Source organism: Betta splendens, chromosome 17 (assembly GCF_900634795.4).
Source record: "Betta splendens chromosome 17, fBetSpl5.4, whole genome shotgun sequence".
Taxonomy (NCBI): Eukaryota; Metazoa; Chordata; class Actinopteri; order Anabantiformes; family Osphronemidae; genus Betta; species Betta splendens.
In genome coordinates this window covers 16645792-16657371 of record NC_040897.2, presented here as the reverse complement: position 1 = coordinate 16657371, position 11580 = coordinate 16645792, and the positions used below count along the sequence as shown (strand labels likewise).

General features: G+C 46.2%; 1 long non-coding RNA gene across 2 annotated transcripts; it reads right to left on the bottom strand.

Moving 5' to 3' along the window:
- Positions 1–2237: 2237 nt before the first annotated feature.
- Positions 2238–4794, bottom strand: LOC129603329 (uncharacterized). Of its 2 annotated transcripts, XR_008693093.1 has the most exons (3): positions 4523–4794; positions 4134–4287; positions 2238–3914 (listed from the first exon to the last, which is right to left on the bottom strand). It is a non-coding gene; the product is annotated as an uncharacterized LOC129603329 (long non-coding RNA). The 2 variants fall into 2 exon arrangements; XR_008693092.1 differs by having other exon boundaries at positions 4134–4794.
- Between the last annotated feature and the right edge of the window lie 6786 nt (positions 4795–11580).

The window sequence follows — 11580 nt, the reverse complement described above, 5'->3', positions numbered from 1 at the left end:
CGGGGTCACGGGGGTGCTGGAGCCTATCCCAGCTGGCTACGGGCGAGAGGCAGGGTACACCCTGGACAGGTCGCCAGTCCATCGCAGGGCAACACATAGACAGACAACCATTCACTCACACACTCACACCTACGGGCAATGGAGAGAAGCCAATCAACCTAATGCACGTCTTTGGACTGTGGGAGGAAGCCGGAGAACCCGGAGAGAACCCACGCAAACACGGGGAGAACGTGCAAACTCCACACAGAAAGGCACCAGGGCCGCCTCTGGGAATCGAACCCAGAACCTTCTTGCTGTGAGGCGACAGTGCTACCCACCGCACCACCGTGCCGCCCCAGAAAATACATGTAAACTAAAATACAGTCAAATCTATTGGAGGATGGGACACAGCCACTACTGATCCTCAGGCTGTGCTTTAGACCTCCATCCACCCATCTTCGTCCTGTGGTGAGCCATTTAATGGACCCGCTGCAGTTCGCCTACCAACCCGGTATCAGAGTTGAGGATGCTGTCATCTTCCCCCAAGTTGGTGCACCTGGGGGTGGACCAACGTCTATCTGCATTGGAGCTGGACTACCTCTCGAACCGACTGCCGACATGGATGTCTGCAACACAGGAGCCCCACAGGGAACAGTTCTGGTTCCATTTCTGTTCACTGTCTATACCACAGACTTCATGTCCAGCTCAGCATCCTGTCACCTGCAGACGTTCTCAGATGACTCTGCCATTGTTGGCTTGATTATGGATGACAATGACAGAGAGTACAGAGAACTGTTTCAGAACTTTGTGGACTGGTGCCAGCAGAACTACCTCCAGATTAATGCAGGGAAAAACAAGGAGCTGGTGGTAGACTTTTGCAGGCACACACAATTTGCACTTACTGTACACCAGTAAACATCCAGGGAAGGGACATTGAGAGAGTATAAGTATAAGTACTTGGGTGTTCACCTCAATAATAAACTGGACTGGTCACACAATACAGATGCACTGTATAAAAAAGGAATAGAATGCCTTTATTAGTCCCACAGCGGGGAAAGGACAGAGCAGACTTTATCTTTTAAAGAGACTGAGGTCTTTTGGAGTCCAGGGACAGCTCCTAAAGACCTTCTACGACTCTGTGGTGGCATCAGCCATCTTTTATGGAGTGGTCTGCTGGTGCAGCAGACAGGAAGCGACTGGAGAAGCTGGTCAGGAAGCGACTGGAGAAGCTGGTCAGGAAGCGACTGGAGAAGCTGGTCAGGAAGCGACTGGAGAAGCTGGTCAGGAGGCGACTGGAGAAGCTGGCCAGGAGGCGACTGGAGAAGCTGGCCAGGAGGCGACTGGAGAAGCTGGCCAGGAGGCGACTGGAGAAGCTGGCCAGGAGGCGACTGGAGAAGCTGGCCAGGAGGCGACTGGAGAAGCTGGCCAGGAGGCGACTGGTGAAGCTGGTCAGGAGGCGACTGGAGAAACTGGTCAGGAGGCGACTGGAAAAGCTGGCCAGGAGGCGACTGGAGAAGCTGGTCAGGAGGTTACTGGAGAAGCTGGTCAGGAGGTTACTGGAGAAGCTGGTCAGGAGGCGACTGGTGAAGCTGGTCAGGAGGCGACTGGAAAAGCTGGCCAGGAGGCGACTGGAAAAGCTGGCCAGGAGGCGACTGGTGAAGCTGGTCAGGAGGCGACTGGTGAAGCTGGTCAGGAGGCGACTGGAGAAACTGGTCAGGAAGCGACTGGAGAAGCTGGCCAGGAGGCGACTGGAGAAGCTGGCCAGGAGGCGACTGGAGAAGCTGGCCAGGAGGCGACTGGAGAAGCTGGCCAGGAGGCGACTGGCGAAGCTGGCCAGGAGGCGACTGGCGAAGCTGGCCAGGAGGCGACTGGAGAAACTGGCCAGGAGGCGACTGGAGAAGCTGGTCAGGAAGGCCAGCTCCGTTCTGGGGCTGCCTCTTGATTCAGTGCAGGAGGTGGAAGAAAGGAGGATGGTAGCTAAGCTATTATCCATGATGGAGAATGATGCCCACCCCCTGTATGAAACGGTGTCATCACTATGTAGCTCCTTCAGTGACAGACTGATACATCCTAAGTGCCTGAAGGAGCAACGCCGGAGGTCGTTTCTACCTGCTGCTGTAGGACTTTACAACCTAAGCTGCTCCCAGTGAATCACTGATAATTGTTAACTAATCTCACCTTATACTGTAGTCATAATCTAAATGTTTGGACAATCTTTTATCCTGTGCAATATCAATGCACTGACCCAGGGACAAGAATCAGATACAAATAATTTAATAATAAATAAAGACAAGCAGGAAGACAACTCAAAGGAGAAACAAACTAATAACTCAAAACTAAAAACATGCAACAAACACGAGGACAACACAGGGACCAGACAAACCTTGACTGGAGACAGGACGGGCACAAGATGGCAACACCAAACAGAGGTAACGTCCTCAACGAACCAACAAGACTGAACTCAAACCAGGAACTGAAGTACTAAATATGCAGGTGGAAATAATGACACCAATTACAAGACAGGAAACAACTAAGAGGAGACATCAAGCACACAGGACTGAAACCTAAAGCGCCCCCAGCAGGCCGGAGGGGCGAACAATATGCTTCATGTGTCTTATGCTCTGCTGGAATGGTGAAGATGAAAATAAGTGGAACCTAGTTATGCAAAACAGGTCAAAGCGACTAATAAAAACTGTAATGTCTGATGGGACGAGACGTACACATTAAGAAAAGGAAATGAATTTTACACAAATAACTACAAATAATTAGCATTTTCATTCAAAGTAAATTAAATAGTTCACTTTCCCCAAACTGATGTTTCGTACTCGCTTACGGTGACACTAGAGCTGCTTCGCCCTTATTATTATGGTTTATAATGGTTTTATCATCCTGTGCTGGGAACGACACCTGATGATGCTCCTGTTGAATGGACCAATTCTGTGTCTGTCTTTAATTTTCTTTTGTATATTTTTTTTATTTAAAAGGACATTATTGTCCTTTTGTAACCATCTCAAATACAGAGAGATGTAATAAGCATACACCCGATGCCAAACTGAAGTTCATGATTATTAATATCCAACCAATGGCATCCCAAAAGAAAAGGTCCTTCCCCATCGTTACGTACATGTATGTGAGAATCCGTATCATCTGACATCACTGGTATCGACGTAGCTTTGTGGGTCCAGTCACAGCCTTGTTCAAAGAGCAGTGCTTGAATGTGTTCCATCATAAGGGTTGAGTAGGGTTAACTGTCCATACACTTCTGCTCTGATGAACACAGGGAACCAGAGTCTGTTTGGGATAAAAGTCACACGATGGCGCTGCTGTCACACCTAAAGCCCAGACACAAAGCCTGCAGTGCGCCACCTACAGGGCGCTGGAGGCTGCTGCCAGCAGTGTCAGTCAGCATTTACAGCCCCTTTCACCCAATCCATCTAGTAGGTAAAGGAGCAGATGTGTGGACGTCTGCTGCCTCCATCTGATCCCAGCGGACTTAAACTATGATGACACACTTCCCACCCTGACCTCTGAGCTCCTGACTCCACAGTTTAAAGGTGATATACTTCAATCAGATCCATATACGATTTGATCTTCCACATCCATAAACCAGTTTGAGAGTCTGACATTGAACCTTTTCACTTATGAATCCAAACCTTCACATGGTCCAAACACATGAAGCTACATTTATCGTGAGCCCACAGGTACTGGTACAGCATTACAGAGGCGTGAGCCAAATGTCAGGACCCATGCCTGTTCTGATAAACTCCTAACCTGCTCCACCACCCACGCACCAACAGTCATTGCTGTAACCCAGCGTTTTCATCATGACGCAGAGCGGCTGCCAGCTCTGGTCTCAGTGTCCTGCACCTGTGGGACGCCGTCCGGACCTTAGACCATTCTGTCATTGGGCTTTCTTCATGTACTGCATTCATGTTCTAAACACACAGGTGCAAACTGCTGTCACAAAATGAACGAACGTTTAGGCAAATCTAAAACAAAATTTTCAAGTTTAATGCGAAGATTCTAAATGTTCTGTTGTGTCGTGTTCTCATTTTGCTAATTGCTTCCTGTGATAAAGTTGCTGGAGGTTCAGCTGTGTTTTTTCCACCACGTGTTGGAAATGCTCGGCGGCTGACGGATGTGTGTGACCTGACCTCAGAGCTTCATGCTGCCGCAGCCTCGTGCTCATTGCTGCAGTCTTCCTGCCGGTGGCCACGCTGCAGAGAACAGCAAACAAACGTGTTTCCACTGAGGTTCGTCAGGTTGAAGTGGGTGATGCACAACCAGGTCAAGCATAATGCATGAAGACTGCTCAGCCCCACACAGGTGAAGAAGAAAGAATGAGAATGCCTTCATTAGTCCCACAGAGGGGAAAATGCATCTTACGTCATCACAGCTTCAGGAATGAACATAGGAGAAAAGCACATACACACACACGTATAGCGAAACAGAGATGCAGATATAGAGGTGGATGGAGAATATTGCACATTATAATGCACATATTATAGAGTCTGATGCAGCAGGGAGGAAAGATCTACAGAACCTCTCCTCCAGCGAGGACTTCAGTCTGCTACTGAAGCTGCTCCAGAGCAGACAGTGAGTCCTCCAGTGGATCAGAGTCCTGGTCCAGGATGGATGTGGGTTCAGCCAGGACCCTTCTCTCACCACCTCCTGCACCGTGTCCAGAGTGCAGTCCAGGACAGAGCTGGACTTGTTGATGACCCGGTCCAGTCTCTTCCTGTCATCACTGTGATGCTACTGCTCCATCAGAACACACGTACAGGACGGCTGATGCCTCCACAGAGTCAAGACAGAAGCAAACTGAATCCTCCACCCTGTCGATAGTTCAGCTGTAAACGTGACGTATCACCTCATTTTTCATTCATTATGTCTGAAGACTTATTATTGCTACTACGTGTAGAGTTGTATTTAATTTTTAAGGTGTGGATGAATTATTTAGATACATGTCCTTTGAAGACAAAAGCTTTTCTATTGTTTTTGTTCTTATTAAATTGAATAAATTACCTCTGAACTCTGACCTCTGACCTTTGTAATTCATCTGGGCAGTTCCAGCACCAACAGTCGACCAAACATGAAAGCTTCATTACTTATTATTCATTACGTTTGTTTTATTGTATTCATTGTCTAAATGTTATTTTTATTTGCTATTAAATTCATTGAAGTTATATGTACATTAGGATCACATGTTAAAAACAGGTATTATTTTTACTTGACATATTTAGTGAATTTCATAAGGTTATTTACATAATATATGATTAAAACAGTAATAGAACAGGCTTTAGCAGCTAAAACTAACAGGCGTGAAACAGCCCAATGTGTTTATATGCACAAAATAATCATTCAAATAGTATAAATGTGTGTTTTTATACATTTATTTTGTCTCTTCTGGACTTTTCCTTCCCACTGCATCTGTTATTAGGACATAAATCATTTATCTAACATCTTTTTATTGATTCAAATGAACTTGTTCTTGTTTCTGGGTTCTGTGTCACTGTGTTCACTTTAACAGAGCTCAGTCTTTTTTTTAATTGCTCCATTTGCTTTGGTGACCGGTACCACAGGTTTAACCCTCTATGAAACCTGGTGGCTTCTTGGTTCTGCTGTCTTCTTACTGCCTCTGATGTGTTCATTCTGATTTGTGTTGTCATTTAAACCTTGGCCTGGTGTTGATTCAGAATCAGTCAGTTGTACAGCATTAATACAAACCCAGTGAAAGGCGCTTTGTTGCTTTGCTGAGCAGCTGTTTGGGCGTCGCACCTGAAGCCTGACCTCTTGTATTTCTTGATGTGCAGCAGCAGCTTCCCTCGTGGTCTGTGTTCTCACGCTGATTCTGACGCCACACCTGATCACGATCGGCGCCTCAGAACCACCTGACCCGATTCCCCGCCCCCAGACGCACACATCCTGTCCCCGCAGGCTTTGAGGCAGAAACCGCTGCCGCCTACGTCTGTGACGCAGGCGTGATTGTGCAGCGAGCGACCGCATCCTGTGGAAAGAGTGAGGCCGAAGATTTTCCAGCAGCAGAAGCAGCCGATCGGTGCTCAGATGCACCCACCACCACAGTATCACACCCACAGCTGCTGCACACATCCTGTTTGCTCATATATAGAAACACAACTCAGCGTCTGCGTTCTACTTGTTTGTCCTGTTTTCATTCTGGTTTAATTTGAAATCCTACAGAGTGATGCCTTCATCCCTCCCACCCTGGGCGAGTTCCTCGGGTCAGAGATCTGGGACGGTTCTTAGACTGAAGTCAGACAATTCACCACTTCAGACTAAGTAAACTAACCCTGAACCATTGTGTGCTTTCTGAGTCCACTAAAGACCAAACAGCATCAGGTCAGGCAGCGTGTTAGGAGCCATGGTAACCATGGTTACCGTACAACGGCCTGTGACTGTTAAGGGACATTTCCCTGCTGCTGCCTCCAACGCAGCGCGTTGTTACCTAGTCAAAACGAATGTTACTTGTTACCAAGGCAAGAAGGACAGAAGGAAGGTGACGTACGTGAAGAAGACTCTAACTAATGCTGTTTACTGGATGCACCTTTCCGGTATCAGACTGACCCAGATCCATACCCAGACCCAGACCAGACCTAGGCCCAGGTCCAGAACTAGACCCAAACCTAGACCCAGACCCAGACAAGACTTTGGCCCAGGTCCAAAACCAGGGCCAGACCTAGATCCAGACCCAGACCCAGACCCAGACCTAGACCCAGGCCCAGACCCAGACCAGAACCAGGGCCAGACCTAGACCCAGACCCAGACCCAGACCCAGACCTAGACCCAGGCCCAGACCCAGACCAGAACCAGGGCCAGACCTAGACCCAGACCCAGACCCAGACCCAGACCCAGACCTAGACCCAGGCCCAGACCCAGACCAGAACCAGGGCCAGACCTAGACCCAGACCTAGAACCAGGCCTAGACCTAGACCAGAACCAGACCAGACCCAGGCCCAGGCCCAGGCCCAGGCCCAGGCCCAGACCAGAGCCAGAGCCAGAGCCAGAGCCAGAGCCAGAGCCAGAGTCAGAGCCAGAGCCAGAGCCCGAGCCAGAACCAGAACTAGACCTAGACCCAGATGAAGGGTCAGACCCAGATCTAGACCTAGACCTAGACCTAGACCTAGACCCAGGCACAGACCAGACCCAGACTCAGACCAGAACCAGGGCCAGACCTAGACCCAGGGCCAGACCTAGACCCAGACCCAGACCCAGACCTAGACCCAGGCCCAGACCCAGACCAGAACCAGGGCCAGACCTAGACCCAGACCTAGAACCAGGCCTAGACCTAGACCAGAACCAGACCCAGACCCAGGCCCAGGCCCAGGCCCAGAACCAGGCCAGAGCCAGAGCCAGAGCCAGAGCCAGAGTCAGAGCCAGAACCAGAACTAGACCTAGACCCAGATCAAGGGTCAGACCCAGATCTAGACCTAGACCTAGACCTAGACCTAGACCTAGACCTAGACCTAGACCCAGACCCAGACCCAGACTCAGACCAGAACCAGGGCCAGAACCAGGCCCAGAACCAGACCCGGACATGGACCTAGACCCAGACTCAGAATTAGACCTGGGACCAGCTCCACTATGCCGTCAACTGCAGGCTGTAGTTTCTACTGTGAGCTGTACTCAGGTTCAAGGTCGATGCTCAGAAAGATGCTGCTGCAGCAGCACAAACAGGAAACCACAACTCGCTCCACTTGGAGCTGATCACAACCTGTGATTCCACTCGTGTCTGCTCAGTCCACACAACAGATGAACCACACTGACAGAAAGTTAAGCCCAAAGTCAAAGTCTGCTTTTCCATGTGGCCAGAGTCTCTAAGCATGGAACAATTCAGATCATTGTAATAACAGCAGCACCGAGATCCAAATCACCATGAAAGGCTCTAATTGTGACAAAACAGAAAGAGAAGCAAGCTAATTTTGACTTTAAACAACACAACTTGCAAACCAATCTCAGTGTGAATCAGTGCGTTCTTTTATTTTCTGATCATTTTATTAATTTTTTATGCAAATAATTTAGGTATGTAACTGTAATTATTATGTAAATAATTAATGTTCCCATTCTATCAGAGGGTAAAGAGGAAGGCAGACCGTATGCATTGCACTAAGTCTTGTGCAAACCTGGCGAATAAAACTGATTCTGATTCTGAAAATCTATATAAACCAAAATATCGTCAAATCTTTTGGCACAGCTTCTACTGACACCGTCTCTGCCTTTAACCTCCTCGGTCCGTGTGCCTTTTGTTCAATTGATTTTTCGTTTGAAATCAAAAGTCGAAAAATAAAGACCTGTTTTTCATTATTTTATTTTTAACATGGTAATGAAAAAATAAACACAGCTACTTTTTCTGTCATTTCATTTCATTCACGGGTCAAAATATGACATTTTAAACCGTCTTCAAGCTGAAATCGTTTTTTGTTTTTGCGTTTTACTGAATCACGAGAGTCGGAAGTTGATCTGAGCTTACTGCTATTAGCAACTTCTTCTACAGAGAGAAACGGAGAGCTACGTTATAAGATAACGTGTGAGGCAGGAGCAAACTACGGCCCACGGCCAACACAGGGTCCGTTTATGAGCAGCTGAAGGGGAACCGATGCAGATCAGCAGCACCAGCTCTGACCCTCCAGCGTCTGCCAGGCTCCTGGGCTCAACGGGTGGAAGCTCAGCGATGTTCACGGGGAAATGTGACACGTTGTGAGCTGAGCGAGAAGAAATCCAAGCTGACTTTGTTCTCCAGACAATAGTCAGGACGATCAGTGCGTTCAAGAGACTGGGCCTCTGGTGCGGTTCAGATTCTAGTACGGGGCAGACACCAGCTGTCAGAGGTCTTAGACGATCTGTGCTGATCGTCCTGTGATTTGCTTATTTCTCTGTGCTTCGTCACCTCTTTCTGCGGCTAATGTGGGGAAATGAGTGAAACACGTGCTCAATATGAGACTGAAGTCATCTTGGATTCTTTTGACCGTAGAATTTGCAAAAAGTAGTGAACTCAGATCAACTTCCGACTTTAGTGATTCAGTAAAACGTTAAAACAACAAACAATTTCAGCTTGAAGACTGTGTTTTAAAATCCAATATTTTGATCCATGAATGAAACGAAATGTCAGGAAAAAGTAGCTTTATTTGTTTTTTCATTACAACGATAAAAATGAAATATTTAAAAAACAGCTAGTTTTTTGCATTTTCAACTTTTGATTTCAAACGAAAAATCAATTGAAGGAAAGGTGCACTGAGCGACCCTCCTCCATCCAACACTGACACCTTTTTTTAAGGCCTGCAGACTGATGCATCCATGAATTGAAGACTTGCGTGAAGGCGAGTCAAATAGGCACTTCGTATTTAGGAATAAATGGTTTTCATTTGGTCGCCAAAGCTAAAACAAGAGTGTGGACTGACTTCAGTGTCAACGGTTTGCTCTGCTGGAATAAGGAAACTGAGTGGATCCTAGTTCCTTTGATTAGGTCAAAGCAACGGCATCAGGCTACTACACGTATGTATGTATGACATTCAATGATGCACTGATTCACAGAGGTAGAGCTGTTAAACAGTAAGCAGCCAAACGTAGGGTCGATGGTTCGTTTCCTGGCTTTATGTGCCGAAGTGTCCTTGGGCCAGACACTGGACGACTTTAGCTTTTGTTGCACACTACAAATGTTTTGTCACAATTAGAGCCTTTAGCAAATCATTGTCATTTTGACCTTGGTGCCGCTGTTTAGGTCTGTGTCTGCTGCATCAAATCAATCAAGACAAACCGTAGTGTGCTTGGCTTGTTTCTCACACACAGATGTGAATAAGACAAAACATATAACAAATATTCCCCCAAGGGAATCAGTGAAGTAACATGACATAATTTCAACAATAGCAGATCCCAAGTCTGTTGCCTGGAGGCGATGAGAAGTAAAGTCTTCAAGCTGATACGTTTGTTCGACTCCTGCTGCATTTGGATGTCATGTTATATAATTATATTTTATTATATTTTATTTTATTACTTTATTACTTACTTTTCTGGTTTCTGGTAGCAGAAACCTGTACATTTGGGTTTGTTGCCTCAAGGCAACGACGTGCAGTAAGGGTGTTGAAACACCAAGGTTTCCGATAATATCAAATAGGTGAAATGAGGGTCAAACAACATTACATACTGTACATAAAATAAGTATTGTTTAATCAGCAACAACAACTTCAACATGTAATAAAACTGTTAATCAGTCATTGGCATGGGCCTTTTTTGTGTTCACATTGTGTCTAATCAATGTTTGTTTTTTATAATTGAACTCAATTCAGTTCAGTTTAATGTATAAAGCACCTCTCACTCACAATAGATTTATCTCAATGCACTTTACAAGGTACAGTTTAAATACCTGGCACGTCCTATATACAGCAAGCGTTTTATTGTAATTAATTAATTACAAGTCAGTAAATGATGGTGGATGTGAAACAGATGAACATCACATTTTTGGAGCTTAAATTTGGGTACATTTGCATACTGGTACCCTGCATCTGGTCATCAGTGACCATCCAGTAGGTAGTGGTTTAAAGACGCATGTCAGGGACTGGAATGAGTATAGTTGGCCCTCTCCACTTCTTTTCTGTCATTCTCACAATCTTCATTGCGGAACTGGGACGACCTTTCTTACATTCCAGCTTCTTTTTCACAAGCTTGGTGTGATGTAGGATTTGAATGTATTAAGCTCTAAGGCCCACCCACATTGTGGTGCTTAATCATGTTCTTAAATAAACTTTTGACACTAATAGTCAGTAGACAATTGATTATGAGAAGAACTATGTTATTAGCCTAGCCATGTTTAGCCTAGCTCTTGCTAATGAGCGTCCCCATGTCTTGCCTACCATAGTCCTTGGCTCATGCCTCGCTCAAGCCTAGCCTTTATTTATCTTTAGCCTCAGTGATTAATCTGATTTTAAGCATATCCTCTCAGTTTTTTTTGGTTTATGGTCGCAGGGGTGTTTTTGGTTCCGATGGTTCTCTGATTTTGTTTAATAAAGTGATTTTAATTTAACCCCTACTATTCATGGCTCTATTCATGGCCAAATCTACCTTTATAGACACTGTCCACCATCTAAGATCTACTGTAAGATCCTGACAGAGTCTTATCTCACCTTTTGCAGTCAGTGCGTCCATGCCTGTTATGGCCCCAGAAAGGAGTGTTCCACACACAGAGGGCGTTAATTAAATTTCATTGTTCACAAACCTTTACACAAGACTTTTAATGTAATGATTTACTTTTTAAAAGGGATGGTGCTTTGTTTCCTGAGGGCAACATCATGCCATAGAGGGTTAGTCAGTGATGCTGGAGCTTCATGTCGACATCAAGAAGTCAACCATATGATGCAGCTATGAAGGACATTTGCTGCTGGTTGTAAATTGATGATCTATAAGTGATAACCGGTTTATTGTCTGCAACTTCCTGTAAACATCCACCAGCCGTTTCACACTGTTCCTCAGACTAACAGACATCAGTAGCAAACGTCTTGTGTGTTAATCAGTGTTGACCTTCATGCTTCAGAGCTACAGACGCAGATGATGTGCTGTCACATGTCAACACGGGCTTCTAAGGCAACAGGA